The 13,920-nt window shown below is 41.8% G+C and overlaps 1 protein-coding gene and 1 long non-coding RNA gene across 3 annotated transcripts in view; one reads left to right on the top strand and one right to left on the bottom strand.

The window, feature by feature from the left end:
* Window positions 1-1,013: 1,013 nt before the first annotated feature.
* Window positions 1,014-13,920, bottom strand: part of LOC307225701 — a 164,018-nt gene continuing 151,111 nt past the window's right edge. Inside the window, exon 2 of the long non-coding RNA XR_013843144.1 lies at window positions 1,014-3,154. This is a non-coding gene — a long non-coding RNA (uncharacterized lncRNA). The remainder of the gene's footprint in view (window positions 3,155-13,920) is intronic.
* CDHR3 (cadherin related family member 3) overlaps window positions 1,152-13,920 on the top strand; it is a 41,261-nt gene continuing 28,492 nt past the window's right edge. The window contains exon 1 of one of the 2 annotated variants that reach the window (XM_079993600.1): window positions 1,152-1,269. The gene's annotated coding sequence lies outside the window, so the exon portion shown is untranslated. The remainder of the gene's footprint in view (window positions 1,270-13,920) is intronic. The other variant, XM_079993599.1, reaches the window with a different exon arrangement.

Below are 13,920 nucleotides of genomic sequence, written 5' to 3'. Positions count from 1 at the left end.
AAATATTTACTCCTCTTCAACTGCTGTCTTTCCTCGCCCCCGCCTTCTTCCATTTCCCCCATGCATAACCTTCTCACCTGGCCATTGCACAAAAATGGAAGATACTGGAGGGTTTGGATTTAGACTTGTGATATTGCAGTGCATGGGATATATTGGTGTCTGAGAGACAGACTCAGGCAAGAGAACTCCAGGCAGATTTTATGTCCCATGGCACACATTTATTGAAACTTTTCATCATGTGGAACAGAAACACAGATATGAGTTTGGCTGTTCTGCTGACAAATACTTTGGGACTATAGCTTTTGAATGGATATGCCTTTTGAATGGACATTTATATCTTGATTTTGCGGGACTTGAAGGAAGCAGAGGAGATGAGAGACATACTAAATTGCATTGGCTATGTTGTGACAACTCTTTTCTTGCTGTATTTGCTGAAGGATCTGGCTAATTTCATATGCAGCTTAACACACCTGTTGTTGTTGTTGCTGTTTTCCTGCTTTATTTGTTCGCTGTTTGACCAATACGGCATTTGAAAACGACAACAAATTTAGCAGGGACAGTACACAAAAATAAATAAAGAACTGCATAATCTTATCTGATCAACTGCCTGCTGCTTATGCATTTTGGAAAATTTCCTCAACACTCAGTTATCTTCCAGGCAACACTTTCAGAGTGCTTGGTAATGTCCATCAGGAAACAAGGTCTGGATAAACACTTCCTACAGGAAGTTGCCGCTGCCACTTTGGCATTTCCTTCCCTTTTTTTGCCCCAGCAGCACAAGGGGCTATTTGCCACTTCTATCATCTATTGATGCTTCACATGTTTGTGTGGGTGAGGAGCTGGGATGTGATTTGTCTTCCCATACAAATAAATGCTATTTGGATTATGAGTGCTTTTAAATTTTAAAATAGACTGTGTTTGCTGTGTTTCCTAATGCTAATCACCTAAAAGGTTAATTTGAAATTAGCAGTTTGCCTGGCATTTTATCCATTCGTTATAGCACAATTTTAAAAAATAAAACTGTACCTTTTTTAAATGGAAAAAAATGTTCTGCAGAAAAAAATATAGTTGTAGGACAATGTCCATTCCATATTACTTTTAATATGCACATTCATATTTATTTTGGTTTGGTTTCTACTCACAGGGCTTTGAAACATTGCAGAAACTGCAAGTCTTGTTTACTAGAGACAAAGGTGGGGTGAATATGCACAGCACTGGCAGCAAACCCTCTTTCTCCCTTCAGCTCCTTGTCTCCAGTCTAAAGCTGTGGTAGGAAAACATGATTTCTCTCAACTTGCCAATATCTGAATTTGCCTTTGATAATACAGACTATGATTTCAATATAAAACAAGTCTTTCTGTGACATATATGATGTTTTCTGAGTGCAATCAATTAGATATTTTAGTCACATACAAACATTTCAGGTTTTGCTGAAGCTGAGGTCAGCTGGAGCCTGACAGAGACACTCTGCCTTTTCTTACCCTAGCAGTGCGAAACTTAATCACTGCCTTATTAAAATGAGCTAACACTGTGTGGAGTCCCTGCTCAGACTGTACACTACCAGCTGTAGCATTCTAATAAGAACAAGCTGTGATTTTAGTTTTGCCTTCAGGCATGGCAGACTAGAGAGAGTTTACCTTTTCAAAATTGGATGCTGTTTCCTGCCCAGAGCTTTTCTTAGTGGATTCAGTAAATGAACAAAGTGCAAACATGCAACCATTTTTGACACCTGTTTTTCTTTGCAAGGAATCAGAGGGGTTGCTAGTGGAGCTGGCTTTCAGTCTTCAGTCCTGATAAAATGAACAGTTTATAACAAGAGCACAGATGTATTTCTGCAGGAAGATAATCTATTGTCTCTTTAAAATCAGTATGAGGTGTACTCAGGAATTAGTATTATTTGTCTGCTAGCATTTCCTGAGTCTCAGGGAAGGTTGACAACCACATTTCTGGTAAAGTATAAAACCATATTGACTCCCCAAAAGGAATGGATGGTGGTACACAATGCGCAGGAAGAACCAGGAAAAGCTCCAGTCCTGTTAGCCCAACTCTCACAGGAGGTAAGGATTCTTTAAAAACTGAAAGGAAGATTCTTTGAAGCATTGTTGCACTAGTCCATGATAAAATGTGGGGAGAGGACATGCTTAAGCCAGAACATGCTTATAAAGTGTAGCAGTTAAGCCGATGAGCTTGAAATCCCTAGTTAAAAGCTCAGCTCAACCATAAACAGAGACTATGTACACATCATTATTTACTCTGGCTCCAGCAAAGTACACATGATGTTTGCCATATTCTATAGCTCAGGCATAGGCAAACATGGCCCTCCAGATGTTTTGGGACTACAACTCCCATCATCCCTGACCACTGGTCCTGTTAGCTAGGGATGATGGGAGTTGTAGTCCCAAAACATCTGGAGGGCCAAGTTTGCCTATGCCTGCTATAATTTCTTGAGAAATACTCCTGTTTGATGTGCTTTCCCTTAGACCAGCTTCCATCCAAATTGAAAAAATAAGCTTTGGTTAAGCCGAGGTTTGTACTTTTAAGGCAGTTGTTGCACAAGTGTAGATGACAGCTTCATTGAATTAGAGTTTAGCTCAGGGAAACAAATCAGGTCATTTGTCTCAGGTGAATACACCCCCCTCCCTCTCTGGTGTTGAGCAACGTAAGAATGTGACTTGAAACACGGCGGGGGGGAGACAACCTTACTGTGTTTCAAGCCACTAATGTGTACATTGTCAGATTGTGCCATGGACAAGACACTTGTTGTTGACTTCAGCCTCTCATCTGTAATATGGACATCAAGCAGTGCCAGTACCAGGCTATTTTGCACCCTAGGCAAGACTAACTATTTGCACCCCTCCAAAGAAAGGCTAACTCCAGTTAAAAAAAAAACTGTAGAAAAAAATGAAAAGCACAAAACCTGAAACTTCGGAATTTATTCTAAATTGCAAGAATAAGTAACAGAGGTGGTGACCATTTTAAAGGTAAAGGGTAAAAGGACCCCTGACCATTAGGTCCAGTTGTGGCCGGCTCTGGGGTTGTGGCGCTCATCTCGCTTTATTGGCTGAGGGAGCCGGCGTACAGCTTCCGGGTCATGTGGCCAGCATGACTAAGCTGCTTCTGGCGAACCAGAGCAGTGCACAGAAATGCTGTTTACCTTCCTTCCCGCCAGAGCGGTACCTATTTATCTACTTGCACTTTGACGTGCTTTCAAACTGCTAGGTTGGCAGGAGCAGGGACTAAGCAACGAGAGCTCACCCCGTCACGGGGATTCGAACTGCCGACCTTCTGATAGGCAAGTCCTAGGCTCTGTGGTTTAACCCACAGCGCCACCCGTGTCCCTGGTGACCATTTTAGGCATGTCCAATTGACAGATGATCACCAACGCATAGGGACTCGGAAGAGGGAATAATGAGGGTGGGGCAGGCTTATGTGCACTCACATGCACTCTGTCGACGCACGTGGGAGCCGGAAACAGAAACACCACGCGAGAAATGGTTGTTGCCTGTACAACAGACTTTGAATATCTTTCTCAAATGCAAAATAAAATGTTTTGGCACACAAATAAGTTCGAATAATCTTGTGATTTGTGATGTTAAAATTTAAATTTCTTAAAAGTTCCAATTTCAGGCCCATCAAATTCTCACTTTGCGTGCCTTTTCCTTTGTAAATTTTGTCATCAATTCCTTCAGGTCAAGTGCTGATGCTTGGGCATGTTCAACTGATATAGTTGCCAAGCCACCTAGTCCCTTTTGCAACATGTTAGTTTTTATAAGTTTGATCTTTGAGAAACTGCATTCAGAATATTAAATAAAGTAAAATATAAAAAAAACTAATCAGTATCAAACTGTGCCCCTCTGAGGTCTGCGCCCTAGGCAGCTACCTTCTTGGCCTAATGATAGCACCAGCACTGAGATCAAGGATAATTATACTAATGAACTTGACCGCAGCACTTTAGTAAAAATTGAAATAGCAAACACAATACTCTTGTAGTTTGGTTAAAAAGAGTTGCCCGATTCAAAGCTGGTGAACACTCATATAAATGAGGGATTGCCTCTCTTCTCATGTGTCTGTCCATACTTTGAGTCATCAATCTGAGGTCTTTCTTTGGGTTTCCCCACTGTCTAAGGTACAGTGGGTGGTTACATGGGGGAAAGCATTTTCAGGATGGTACCCCAGCTGTCAAATGCTTCCCTCGGAGAGGTTTAGTGGGCACCCACTCAAATTTGTTCTCATGCCAGGCAAATACTTCTTTGTTTCCCCAGGTGTTTTAACTTTGGTTGACCAGCATTATGGCTCCACATTTTGTTTTTCTGCTGCTTTTATACTTTTAAGCTTATTTTATTGTGTTTTTAATATGTTATTGTAAGATGTCCTTATAATGTGATTGAAGGGTGTGTGGGGGGGGTGTACGTCTCACAAGGCAGGAGCAGTCAAGGCAGGTGTTCTTTCTCCTACATATTTCCTCCAGCTCATAGGGATAGGTGGATGATAGAAGCAGGGAATGAGCAAGCACAGAAATCTGCACCTGCCTTGTTATATCCACACTCATTTAAAGCTCTAAAGGTTCTGAATATTCTCTGGCTTCCCTGTTATTAAGAAATCAGAACTGTGTCTTGGGATTTTATGCTTTCTCCTGCAGCACCTTCCTTCTCTCCACAGCAAGATATTTGTGCTGCGATGCTAATGTGATATGTAGCAGAATTGCACAATTCTCTTTGCCTAGGAAGTGAGAATTCCTTATAGCACTAGATGGCGATATTCCCTAGCTCTCATTGACTATGCAAAAGCCTTTGACTGTGTCGACCACAGCAAACTATGGCAAGTTCTTAACGAGATGGGAGTGCCTGATCACCTCACCTGTCTCCTGAGAAATCTCTATGTGGGACAAGAAGCTACAGTTAGAACTGGATATGGAACAACTGATTGGTTAAAAATTGGGAAAGGAGTACGACATATTGTCTCCCTGTTTATTTAACTTATATGCAGAATTCATCATTGCCGGAAGAAATATCAACAACCTCAGATATGCCGTTGACACAATCTTGATGGCAGAAAGTGAGGAGGAATTAAAGAACCTTTTAATGAGGGTGAAAGAGGAGAGCGCAAAATATGGTTTGAAGCTCAACATAGAAAAACCTAAGATCCTGGCCACTGATCCTATCACTTCCTGGTAAATAGAAGGGGAAGAAATGGAGGCAGTGAGAGATTTTACATTCTTGGGCTCCATGATCACTGCAGATGGTGACAGCAGTCACGAAATTAAAAGATGCCTGCTTCTTGGGAGAAAAGCAATGACAAACCTAGACAGCATCTTAAAAAGCAGAGACATCACCTTGCCAACAAAGATACGTATAGTTAAAACTATGGTTTTCCCAGTAGTGATGTATGGAAGTGAGAACTGGACCATCAAGAAGGCTGATCGCCAAAGAATTGATGCTTTTGAATTATGGTGCTGGAGACTCTTGAGAGTCCCATGGACTGCAAGAAGATCAAACCGATCCTTTCTTAAGGAAATCAGCCCTGAGTGCTCACTGGAAGGACAGATCATGAAGCTGAGGCTCCAATACTTTGGCCACCTCATGAGAAGAGAAGACTCCCTGGAAAAGATCCTGATGTTGGGAAAGATTGAGGGCACAAGGAGCAGGGGACAACAGAAGACGAGTTGGCTGGATAGTGTTCTTGAAGTTACAAACATGAGTTTGACCAAGCTGCGGGAGGCAGTGGAAGACAGGCGTGCCTGGCGTGCTCTGGTCCATGGGGTCACAAAGAGTCGGACACGACTAAACGCCAACAACAAGGCAACCTAGTTCTAATTTTCTCTAGAGTTGTGTGGCAGAGATGCACAGCCCTGGTTTTGTTATTTGTGTACAAAATGATCAGGTACGGCAAGCCTGCAGAGGTCAGCAGAGGACAAATTGGAAATAGAAAATGGATTTTCAGGTGCTGTGTAGATGATCCCATGGAATCTATCACGTCATTGAATCTATCTGTCATGGAATCCCTCAATGGTGATTCCCCACCCCCACCCCCCCCCACACTTTTTTCCATAATAAGGTTAAGAATTGGATTCCTGCAGTTTCCCTTCAGGGATTCTTATTAATAATAAGGGAAAATGAAAAACATGTGCAAAACAACACAAGGCATGGTCCTAAGCATGTTTATTCAAAAGCCCACCACTTGCTTATAAATATGTTTCAGAGCCAAATGGTCACAAAAATGTCACTTTCTCTATTTGTGCAAGTATCTTATTTTTTTGAAGGTATGATAGTGTCTCAGTTCAGTTTTTCTATGAAAGAGCTGTGTGTTTAAAGCAACAAATACCTATTTTGTTTAATGGAGCTTCAGCGTACATTTGTGCCCTAACTAGACTTTCTCTCTTTGGCAGTTTGACAAAGGATTAATGTTTATATTCTACAATTGTGGGGCCAATCCCCTACACACACACACAAATGTTCCCATACAAAAATAATGTTTGTGTCAGAAATAGCATGAACCTCACCATGGCCAGCACAAAACAGTTTAGCACCTGAGGCAAACCACAAAAAGGTGCTTCCCCACCAGGGAAGAAGGGGTGAGTGAAGGTCTACATGAGGAACAAGGGAGGAAGGACGATTTACGTACATTGGGGACAAGGATAGAAAGTGACCAGCAGTGCCTCCTATCTTCCAAGAGACTAGTGTAGAGGCAATGGGGGGAGGCCTGCTGAGGATACAGTCTCTTTCTCACACATACACTCAGCGGCGTAGCGTGGGTTGTCAGCACCCGGGGCAAGGCAAGTAATTTGCACCCCCTAACCCGGGGCAAGGCAAGTAATTTGCGCCCCCTAACCCCTAACCTGCCGCCACTGCCAGCTTCTTCTTGCTGCTGCCTGGGCTGGGGTATTTACGGTAAGGTGGTGACGGCGACGGGTCCGTGTCAGGTGATCTGAGGCGAGTTGCCGCTGGCGGTGCTGCCCAAATGACGCCGCTTGCCCGGAGGAGGGCAGAGAGGTGAGGAAAATGCAACATGGCCCAGCAGCTGCGGCGGCGGGGCTGTGAGGAGGGGCTGCCTGGCGCGCCCTCTGCGGCCCTGAGGCGGGGACCGTGACGAGCGCTGAGAGCTGCTGCCTGCCGGACGCCTTCAGCCCGGACGCGCGCACAGCTCGTCGATTCCGCGAGACATGGGGCTCTGCTACAGCCTGCGCCCGAGGCTCTTCGGCAACTCCGGAGGCGGCGAGCGGCCCCCCCCCAGATGTTGCGCCCGGTGTGGCCGGCCGCCCCTGCACCACCCACGCTACGCCACTGCATACACTGAGACCAGTGCCCATTCATAACATTTATTACTCATTCATTTCAGAAGAAATGAAAAGTTAATAGAGTGGGCCCCATTTAGTTGAGTTTCTCATTCATTCCAAAATTAATGCCCACCCCAACATACCCCCTGCACCCCAGCTAAGTCAACCTTTGAGGGGTTTGAACTTGAGTCTCTTTGTCCTTCTCTAAATACAATACTATATCCATACTTCTGTTACTGGGAAGGCTTGACACCTTCTTGTGTCAAAGTGTATTTATTCAGTTTGGCAATATGTGTAGCACAGATTGATTTACAAAATGTCATTTAGACACAGAGATTTCCAGTTCTGTTGTATTTGCTATAATGTATTTCCACTTTTCTTTCCTGAATTTACTATGCATTTTTCTTGGAACAGATTTGCATAGTGGGAAGAGATTATTGACTCTTAGTTTTGCTCAATAATCCTGAGTAACAGTAGCTTGCTCCATCTCTACGTAAATATTGAAACTGCTTCAGGAAAGCAGTGGTGATTTAGTAAAGGACATGTACCTGTCGGATGGAATTTTTGTGCAAGTGCTACTACAGGGCAGACTGAGAGATCACAAACACTTCTATAATGCCATAGTAGCACTTACCGTTATAATTAATCATTCAGTAAATATTTGGAGAGCATGCTACAAAGCCGTAAAGTGATGAACATACAAAGAAGGCAGGGACGGCTTTCAGAATTGTCATGGCAGCCTCCTGAAGGTGGAAGATTAAAGTAGGACTATAAACAAAGTGCTCTAGTTGCTTCCAAGTAAAACAGAGGGAGGGTCTTGCTGATCCCAGTCTACACCCCACTTTGTCAACTGGTGTTTCAGTCTTAGTTTTCCTGTTCCTTCAGCCCCCTGAAGAGCACAGATTCATTCTCTCAACCCTTGCACAGATCTTCTAGAAAACGGAGATTAAGCAGAGAAGTGGTGCAATGGATACTGGAAAATGTCCCATTGCTTTGTATAAGACTTGACCCCTTTCTTTCTTAGCCAAGCAAGCAAGAACCATCAGAAGCAACACTGTGCTATTAGTGAATCTGGTCAGCCAGCTCTCTTCTGCTCTGTCCATCCATTGACTTATGTTCCTGAGATACTTTTCCATCTGCATCTGGCAGTTGCTTGATGCTTCCACTTTCCAAAGGCTCATTACTCAGTTATCAAGTCACACATAAAAAGAGATCTGGTGAATCAGATCAAATATCAAGTTCTCCTGGTCTTGTTCCTCAGCAGCTGGTCAGTAGCATGCTGAATCTGATTTACAACAAGGGATAGAAGAACCCGTCATTTTCTCTAAGATCCTCATTTTCCCAAGCTTATGTTTGCATCATATCCCACATCAGTTTGAAATTTTAAAAATTATGCACAAAATGCATATTATTATTATTATTATTATTATTATTATTATTATTACCCACTCTTCATGAGCAGATTTCAGAGTGGGTTACAACAATGTTAAAATTCAGAATAAAAATACTTAAATTGTTACATTCACAAGAATAGGGTGGGCCCTGAAAACACACATTTCAGGTGTCGAAGGCCAAGGTAAAGGAAGTGCACCTTCATCATCTGCAAAAATCTCATACATCATAAGGTAAAGGGACCCCTGACTGTTAGGTCCAGTCGTGACCGACTCTGGGGTTGCTGCGCTCATCTCGCTTTATTGGCCAAGGGAGCCGGCGTACAGCTTCTGGGCCATGTGGCCAGCATGACTAAGCCACTTCTGGCGAACCAGAGCAGCGCACGGAAACGCCGTTTATTTTCCCGCCGGAGCGGTACCTATTTAACTACTTGCACTTTGACGTGCTTTCGAACTGCTAGGTTGTCAGGAGCAGGGACCGAGCAACGGGAGCTCACCCCGTCGCGGGGATTCGAACCGCCGACCTTCTGATCGGCAAGTCCCACGTCCCTTTCATACATCATAGGTAAAGGTAAAGGTACCCCTGCCCGTACGGGCCAGTCTTGACAGACTCTGGGGTTGTGCGCTCATCTCACTCTAGAGGCCGGGAGCCAGCGCTGTCCGCAGACACTTCCGGGTCACGTGGCCAGCGTGAAGAAGCTGCTCTGGCGAACCAACACCAGAGCAGCACACAGAAACGCCTTTTACCTTCCTGCCAGAGTGGTACCTATTTATCTACTTGCACTTTGAAGTGCTTTCGAACTTTTAATTTCGTTCCTTATTAAATGTGGATTACAAAATTTTTGCTGATATTTTAGCTAAAAGATTGAAAAAAGTTTTGATGGGGGAGATTCACAGGGACCAAGCAGGCTTTCTCCCGAGAACACACTTATCAGACAATGTAAGGAACATAATAGACATTCTGGAAATGTTAGAAGTTAACATAAATACAAAAGCTGTTTTGATATTTGTGGACGCGGAGAAAGCCTTTGACAATATTTCTTGGACCTTTATGAGAAAGAATCTCCAGGGGATGGGGGTAGGTCAAGGGTTTGAAAACGGCATAGGCGCTATATATTCTGAACAAAAGGCTAAACTTATAGTGAACAATGTGATCACGGAAGAACTCAAAATAGAAAAAGGGACACACCAGGGGTGCCCAATTTCCCCATTACTTTTTATTTCGGTCCTGGAGGTCTTGCTGAACATGATAAGAAAGGACCAGCTGGTTAAAGGGGTTCAGGTCGGAGCGAAACAATATAAATTGAGAGCATTTGCAGATGACTTGGTACTTACATTACAAGAGCCAGAATCTAGTACTAAAAGGGTCTTGGAATTAATTCAAGAATTTGGTCAAGTGGCAGGATTTAAATTGAATAAGTTAAAAACTAAGGTATTAGAGAAAAACTTAACAGCGACTGAGAAAGAGAGGTTTCAGAATGAGACGGGTTTAACGGTGGTTAAGAGTGTAAAATATTTGGGGATCAATATGACAGCAAAAATATGAACTTATTCAAAGATAATTATGAGAAATGTTGGAAACAAGTGAAAAAAGATCTAGAAATTTGGTCGAATTTGAAGCTTTCCTTGTCTGGTCGAATAGCAGTTATAAAGATGAATGTATTGCCTAGAATGTTGTTTTTGTTCCAAACATTGCAAATTGTGGACAATATGGAGTGTTTCAAGGGTTGGCAGCAAGATATTTCTAAGTTTATCTGGCAGGGCAAAAAGCCCAGAATAAAATTTAAAATTTTAACTGATGTAAAGGAAAGGGGGGAATTTGCCCTGCCGGATTTGAAACTTTATTATGAATCAGCAGCTTTCTGCTGGTTAAAAGACTGGCTGCTTCTTGAGAACACTGACATTTTGGATTTGGAAGGTTTTAACAATTTTTTTGGATGGCATGCATACTTGTGGTACGACAAGCTTAAGGCTCATAAAGGTTTTAAAAACCATATTGTCAGGAAAGCATTATATAATGTCTGGATTAAATATAAAGATTTGTTGGAGAACAAAACTCCAAGGTGGCTGTCACCAATGGAGGCAAAAGCTCTGAAAAAACTTAATATGGAGTCTAAATGGCCAAAATATTGTGAAATTTTAGAACAGGAGGGAAACAAGTGGAAATTGCAGAGTTTTGAGAATCTAAAAGACAAAGTGCGAGACTGGCTTCACTATTATCAAATATTGGAGGTCTATAAGTTGGATAGGAAAATTGGCTTCCAGGTGGAAAAATCAAAACTGGAAACAGAGTTGTTAGAATCCAAAACTAAGAATCTGTCAAAAATGTATAACTTGCTGTTGAAATGGAATACGCAGGATGAAACAGTTAAATCAGCTATGATTAAGTGGGCACAAGATATTGGTCATAACATTATGTTTGCTGACTGGGAAAGGTTGTGGACCACAGGCATGAAATTTACGGCATGTAATGCCTTGAGAGAGAATATTATGAAAATGATCTATAGGTGGTACGTGACCCCAGTCAAGCTTGCAAAAATTTACCACTTATCAGATAATAAATGTTGGAAATGTAAAGAAAATGAAGGTACATTTTTTCACCTCTGGTGGACATGCCCAAGGATCAAGGATTTCTGGGAAATGATATATAATGAAATGAAAAAGGTATTTAAATATACCTTCTTGAAGAAACCAGAGGCCTTTCTCCTGGGTATGGTTAGCCATGTGGTGTTAAAGAAGGATAGAACTTTTTTTATGTACACCACAACAGCAGCAAGGATACTTATTGCAAAGTATTGGAAGACACCAGATCTACCCACTCTGGAAGAATGGCAGATGAAGATGACAGACTACATGGGACTGGCAGAGATGACTGGCAGAATCCGAAACCAGGAGAAAGAGACAGTGGAAGAAGATTAGAAGAAATTTAAAGACTATCTAAGTAAACACTATAAAATTAATGAAGGTTAGAATCGACATGAGTTTTAAAATTTTGTGGTTTTCAGGGGCGTTGATCAAGGAAAAAGAACAGAATTATTAAAAACAATGGGAAATAAGGGAATGGATTTGCTGGTTAGATAAATGGAATTAGAATACAGAAGGGGGAGGTGTGAGGAGGTCGAGGAAATTAGGTTTGAGAAAATAAGATTTGAAATTATACATGTATTTAGTATTGTGTTTGTGTATGTTTTTATTGTTGTCTGTGTTTATAAGTTTTAATTGGAAACTTTAATAAATATCATTTAAAAAAAAAATGCAGTGCTTTCAAACTGCTAGGTTGGCAGGTGCTGGGACCGAGCGACGGGAGCGCACCCCGCCGCGGGGATTCGAACCGCCGACCTTTCGATCGGCAAGTCCTAGGCACTGAGGCTTTTACCCACAGCACCACCCGCCTCCCTACATCATAGAGTAGTGTAATTACTCTACATCATAGAGTAGTGTAATTATTTACCTGGAAGACTGGAGATAATTTTTGATTGTTATTCTAGGAACATTTTATCCATTATAAAACCTCTGATGAAATCTTCTTTGCAGGGAGTGAAAAAATATAGGCTGCAATCCTGACCCCATTTACCTGGGAGTAAGAACTTACTTCTTAGTAGACATGGGTTCAGATCATGTGGAGGAAACCCACTTAATAAAGCAGGAAAAGCTGTTACTTTCCAAAGAATGAAGAGATAACACATTCTGGGAACCAGATCTCTGCTGCCACTGTAAAGTTGTTTTCTTCTTCTTCATCATCATTTAAAAATCCAGCAGTGCTACAATGCTGTTCAACACTACTAATGTCAGACCAAACTTTATTTTATTTCCTTGTGGGAACAGAACATCATTGAAAAACTTAGGCATGAGTTTCTGTACATAGAAACCTCACAGTTTCTGTAAACCTATTTAAGCAACTCTGTTTCCTTTGTGCCATTTGCTACTTCAAATAGACATTTGTGTATTTGCCAATCTCATCAGCTCAGGAGGCTGAGCAATTATACAGCAGTATGTAAACGAGTCAGTAAATAAACTGTAAGTACTGCAGCCTGCCAAATAGTTTAGTTGCCTTTCTTGTATGTCAAGATAAATCCAGATCTAATTGCTCACAGCATAAATCTCTTCTCAGGGCACAGATCAGGTCCATGTGTCGGGGAGAATTCTGCACAGCAAGTTCTGATGTCCAATTTTGCTGCTTCCCCTTTCACTGTCTGTTCTGGTGGGGAGAGGAAGAGAGATTACACGTCCTGTTAAATTTAAAGAACAGCAGGGTCAGAACAAACACCAAGTCTTGTTACCTTCTATATCCTGGGTTAATTTGGACTGTCATGTTTGATCAAGAATGTAATAAAAATTAACCCTTCTGTGAATAGTGCGAAGACTTACCTCTGTTAAATTTATTAATCCATGAAGAAGCGCTGAGATAGACATGTGGAAATTTAAAGGCAGCATGATTTTCTAAGTTCACATTTAAGAAAGGAAGCCAAGAGCTCTATCCCTGGAGTTCTTCGTTTGACCTTTCTACAGGGCATGTCTAGCTATGCCTACGGCCTCTTTTCAAATTCTCTGGTTGGATCCTGTCTTATATTCAAGTCCTACAATCTTTCTAGCCCAAGCCTAGAATTAAGATTCAACAAAGAATATGGAAAGAGTTGCGAGAATGGGGGGAAATCTTGAGGAACAGAAGATATCTAGATTCTAAATTGTATGTTCTAAAATTAAGCTATACCTATACTTGATCACTCAGATTTAGTCCTATGAGGAAACAACAACAACACTGCACTAGATGGACCACTGATCCGGATTGGTATGAGGCAAGTGTAGTTTACTGGTAACATCTACAATTCCCAGCACCTTCAGTAAACTTCAGTTCCAAGCATTCCTTAGGGGAAACCTTGTTAATGAGACCTGTGAACTATTAGAATACTCTTCCCATCCACTGCCTACATTGTAAAGCATTGAGGTTCTTGCCTAATACTACTGATAAGAGGCATTAAGTGAACCATGGTTAAGCTGTATTTGTAAAACTGTTTAAATGGGAAAAAATACATCCATTACTTTAAATTATGAAATACAACAAGCAGTAAAGAACCGCATGTATTTTTTCATGTAGTCAGCCACCTTGAGCATGGTTTGAACTGTGGAAGGGTGGTATACAAATATATGTATGTATGTCTGTTTTGGGGAATCTATTCTACTACCGTTTTTTTCAAAAGCACTTTCTTCATCTATGAGATCCTTCATATACCCCAGAAAGAGAAAAAATAGATACAG

The sequence above is a fragment of the Podarcis cretensis genome (genome assembly GCF_951804945.1).
Source record: "Podarcis cretensis genome assembly, chromosome: 10".
Taxonomy (NCBI): Eukaryota; Metazoa; Chordata; class Lepidosauria; order Squamata; family Lacertidae; genus Podarcis; species Podarcis cretensis.
This window is presented reverse-complemented; position numbering and strand designations above follow the sequence as displayed.